Source organism: Cyprinus carpio, chromosome A7, assembly GCF_018340385.1.
Source record: "Cyprinus carpio isolate SPL01 chromosome A7, ASM1834038v1, whole genome shotgun sequence".
Taxonomy (NCBI): Eukaryota; Metazoa; Chordata; class Actinopteri; order Cypriniformes; family Cyprinidae; genus Cyprinus; species Cyprinus carpio.
Genome location: NC_056578.1, coordinates 15,960,595 through 15,965,599, shown reverse-complemented (window position 1 = coordinate 15,965,599; position 5,005 = coordinate 15,960,595). Strand labels below are relative to the sequence as shown.

General features: G+C 46.8%; 1 long non-coding RNA gene across 1 annotated transcript; it reads right to left on the bottom strand.

Annotated features, from left to right (window-relative positions):
- Positions 1 to 484: 484 nt before the first annotated feature.
- On the bottom strand, positions 485 to 4,672 carry LOC122145458. Its single transcript, XR_006160340.1, has 3 exons — positions 4,236 to 4,672; positions 4,067 to 4,157; positions 485 to 595 (listed from the first exon to the last, which is right to left on the bottom strand). It is a non-coding gene; the product is annotated as an uncharacterized LOC122145458 (long non-coding RNA).
- Between the last annotated feature and the right edge of the window lie 333 nt (positions 4,673 to 5,005).

Genomic DNA, 5,005 nt, shown 5'->3' with positions numbered 1-5,005 from the left:
ACTAGGAAAGATGCTGGTAATGTAAGCTTCACATTTAAGCAAAAACAAACTTATAGTCAGAGGTATCTCCGTGGAAGCAACTGAGGTGAATGTGGCAGAGAGTGCACGAGAACAGTCATCTGAAACACCCGGTTTCCAGTTCAGTCTTCTGAGCACACAAAGATCTTGGGGATAGGCAGAGCACAGGTAAGTTACAGTCTTTTGGCAGATCCGAAGAGAAAGACATGGAGTAACCTTGAGACCAGCCGATGATCCAAAGTGGTGAGTGTCCCCTTATAGTGCGTGATGAGGTGCAGGTGCTCAGTACTCAGGTGATTGAGGGCCTGGTTGCATGATTGATTCTGTGGTTGTAGATGGGGTCTCCGTGACAGTACCCCCTCCCCCATAGTCGTCTCCAGATGTCAAGGAAACATGACGATGAGGCCGGCCTCGGACTCTGGGAGTGGGACAGTCCGGGTGGAGTCTGTGGTTGTTGATTTTGTTTAGTCGAGGATGTCATCTGTCCACCCAGGAATCCTGAAATTTAGGATTTCCCGGACCCGGTAGGTGGTGTCATCAGTAGTGACCTTGGGTGGAGGAGGAGGCACTTCCAGTTCTGTGGAAGGAGGGAGAACAGGATCAGTGACAGGTTTGAGTAAGGATACATGAGAGGTTGGTGAAATACGATATTGTCTGGGTAACTGGAGCTCATAAAGTCACTTCATTTATCTGCCTTAAGATGTTGAAGGGACCCATGTAGCAGGGACTCAGCTTTTTGCACGGCAGTTGCAGGCCGATGTCTTGAGTGGAGAGCCAAACTCGATATGTACATAATGTTGCTCGTAGAGAGGAGTATCCCGATGACGGACATCCACCTGAGCCTTCTGACGTCGGACTGCCCACTGAAAATGGACGTGAGCGAGTCCCATACCCTCTTACTCTCTCGGAACCAATAATCAATGGATAAAATTTCGGACCGTACTCCTGACCAAGGGAATAGTGGTGGTTGGTAACAGAGTATACACTCAAAGGGAGGGAGGCTGGTGGACTCCTGACGATGTGAGTTTTGTGCATACTTGGCCCAAGGAAGACATTTGATCAAACTGTCTTGCTGATGACAGTAGGCCCTGAGATAACACCCGATCCCCTGACTCTTCCACTCAGTCTGGCCATTCGTCTGAGGGTGAAATCCAGAGGACAAACTAACAAACACTCCCAATAGTCGGAAGAATGAGCGCCAGACCCTGGGGATTAATTGAGGCCCTCTGTCACTATATCCTCTGGAATGCCAAAGTGTCGGAAGACTTGGTTGAAGAGGGCCTCTGCAGTTTCAAGGGCGGTAGGTAGACCCTTTAACAGAATAAGTTTGCAGGCCTTGGAGAGTCGATGTACTGCAACGAGGATGGTGGTAAAACCGTTAGAGGCAGGTAAGTCAGTGGGAAAAAAAAACAAACAAAAAAAACACCCCAACACCACCTTCCAGATGGGAACAGGGTCGAAACAGAATTGGCAGTGGTACCAGTTTGCCCTCAGGTAGACGATGGGGTGTAGAAATAATGGCACAGACTGAGCTATCCTGTCACAAATCGGGCGACATCCTGAGCCATATTAGGCCACCAATACCTTCCATCGAGGAGTGAGAGGGTTCGCTGCCTACCTGGATGACCTGATCCCGGAGACGCATGTATAGTGTCCAGAAAGAAATTCCAGAGGGAGATTGTTACATAGGTTCAACCTTTTGGACCTCCCGGCAGAGCAGGTTCTTCTTCGGTGGCGGAATGATGTCAGCGTTCAGAGACCAGATGATAGGACACACAAAGAGGTTTGGAGGGAGCATAGGTTCTGGATCCTCAGATACAGGGTCAGGCGAGTAAGTTCTTAATAGAGCACTAGCTTTCGTACTTTTGTGCCCTGGACGATATGTGACGATGAAGTTGAATTGAGCCTGTCTGGGGTTTAGGCATTTCGCTTCTGAGGTATTGTTGGATTTTTTTATGTTTTGTGATCTAATGTGTGTTTTTTTCTCTCTAGACAGTGCCGCCACTCCTCTAGAGCCAGCTTAATGGCGAGCAGTTCTCTGTTGCTGATGTCATAAAGAAGCTATCTCTAGTGGAGCAGAATTGAGAAGTAGGCACATGGACGGAGTACTGGGGTATCCCCTATCTGCTGGGATATCACTGCTCCAACTCTGAGCGATGAAGCATCCACTTCGACAATGAAAGGTCTGGTTGGGTCTGGGTGCTGGAGCAGTGCAGAAAGCAGCTTTTAGCTTTTGGAAGATTGACTGCACTGTGTGTCCAACAGAGACGTTTTGGTTTCTGTCGTAGGAGAGGTTAAGGGAGCTGAGACATCAGTATAGTTATAGATGAATTGACGAAAAAAAAAAATATATAGTTTGCAAACCCCAGGAAGCGCTGAAGATCCTCGATGGTAGAGGGTTGTGGCCAGTTCTTCACCACTTCCACCTTTGTTTGATCCATATGGATACCTTCCAGCTTGATGTAGCCAAGGAACTGGATGGTAGGTTGATGGAACTCACATTTCTCCAATTTCAAAGAGGTGGTTTTGGCCGAACTGACTGAATACTTGTTTGACATGGATATGGTCAGTGAGATTGGAGGAGTAGAGGAGGATAGTCTATGTAGACTATTACAAATTTGTTGAGCATGTCACGAAAGATTTCGTTTGTGAAATTTTGAAAGATGGAAGGAGAGTTGGAGAGCCAGTACGGCATAAGCTGATATTCATAGTGTCCTAATGAAGTACTGGATGCGGTCTTCCACCAGTCTACCTGTCGGATGCGGATCGGGTTATAGGCACTGCGGAGATCTAATTTCGAAAACAGGTGAGCTCCACGCAGTTCCTCAAGTGCTGCTGGGACCAAAGGAAGGGGGTAGGCAAACGTTACTATCTTTCTTGGCCATGAAGCTAGAAGCTGCTGGAGAAGTGGATGGTGGAATGAACCCCTGCTGAAGTGCTTCCTGGATGTAGTCATCCATTGCCTTGCGCTCCAGGATTGATAATGATTAGATCTTGCCCTTCGGTAATTTGGCACAGTCCCATGGCCGGTGTGGTGGAAGTTTTGTGGCAGCAGTCTTGCTGAAAACGCCCTGTACTCCTCTGGGAGGTTGATTTTTGCAGTAGTTTCTAGGCTCTCAATGGATGTCGATCCCAGGATGGCAGTTCTCGACAAAAGGAACAGACAGTGATTGAAGGCAATTTTGGATGCAGAAATTACTCCACTGTTCGATCCCCCCTGAGCTCCAGTAGATGATAGGTTGGTGTTTAGCCATCCAAGGGCATCCCAGGATGACGACGACAGCAGATTCCTCCAGCACCAACAACGATAGAGTCTCCTCATGCAGACAGCCAATACGAAGGGTTAAATCCAGAGTTCTCCACTGCACCAGTCCATTGTCCAGTGGTTTTCTTTGGATTGTGGTAATCTGATAGTGTGGGATTTCTTTGACGTGGAATCTTGAAGGTAGGTAATGGGCATGAAGTAATAATTTCCAGAAGAACCAGAGTCAAAGGGGATTTTTACTGGGAAAGACCAGTTGGCATAGATTAATACAGCATCATGATAGAGGGTTATTAACTACAGAGCTGATTTGGATAGTACTCACTGCTGGACATGGAGGACGGACAGGGCAGGTTTGGAAGAGGTGAGCATTTCATCCACAATACAGGCATAGCTTTTGTATGCAACGTTGACATTCAGTGATGGATAGATGGTACTGATCTGTTTGCATGGATTCTGGTGCTGGAAAATCATTGGAGGGTGAGATGTCAGAAGCATTTTCCTTGACAGAGACCGTGAATAAATGTTGTGAGACATGTCTCCAGTCCCACGGAGTCCACATAAATTGGCATCTGCTGACGAAGTTTGGGGTTTAATCCCCGTCTGTAAACTAACAGGAGTGCAACTTTGTTCCAGCCACTGGATGTGGAAATTAATTGTATATTCATGGATAGTCCACTCAGCTTGTCGCAGTCTGAAAAGTTCTTCATGCATAGAGAGAGAAGAGGCATCAATACCAAACATTTCTTTAAAATGGGTTATGAGAGAGTCAAGGGATCAAATTACCAGACTTTGAGCTCCACAGAGATTTGGCCCATTGACGAGCTCTTCCTAAAAGCAGAGAGATGAAGGATATCTTCGCGCTGTCTCCAGAGAACTGATGGGGAAGCATCTCGAAATACAATTGACATTACATTACATTGTAATATGAATCCGTTACATTCTGACACCTCACCCGAATATACTGCTGGTTTGGCCATTGGACAGGTGGAGGCAGGTGAAGTGACTGATGATTGGAGTGCCGTGTGAAGTGCCGTGATGAGTTCAGTGACTGGATCCAGTTCAGAAGGTTTTCTGGTTTCCATAATGTTTCTTTATGGGCTGGTCTTCTGTCACCATGTGCCAAAGACAAGGACTAGGAGAAATGCTGGTAACAAACTTCACATTTATTAAGTAAACAAACTCATATCAACAGAGGTATCGCTGTGGAAGCAACTGAGGTGAATGTGGCAGAGAGTGCATGAGAACAGTCTTATCTGAAACACCCTGTTTCCAATTCACAGTCCTTTGAGCACACAAAGAACTTGGTGATAGGCAGCGCACGGGTACATTACAGTCTTTTGGCAGCACCAAAGAAAAAGACATGAAGGCATATCCTTGAGACCTGCGGATAGTGAGTGTGCTCTTATAGTGTGTGATAATGTGGTGCAGGTGCAGGTGCTCAGTACTCAGGTGATTGAGGGCGTGGTTGCGTGATTGATTCTGTGCTTATACTGTAGATCAGGGATCCTCAAATCTGGACCTCGAGATCCACTTTCCTGCAGAGTTTAGCTTTAACCCTAATCAAACACACCTGAGCATGCTAATCAATGCCAATCAATGTCTTTGGGATCATTAGAAAATCACAGCCAGGTGACTTTGATTAGGGTTGAAGCTAAACTCTGCAGCGCATTGGACCTCCAGGGCAAGATTTGAGGAAGGGGGCTGTAGATGGTGTCTCCGTGA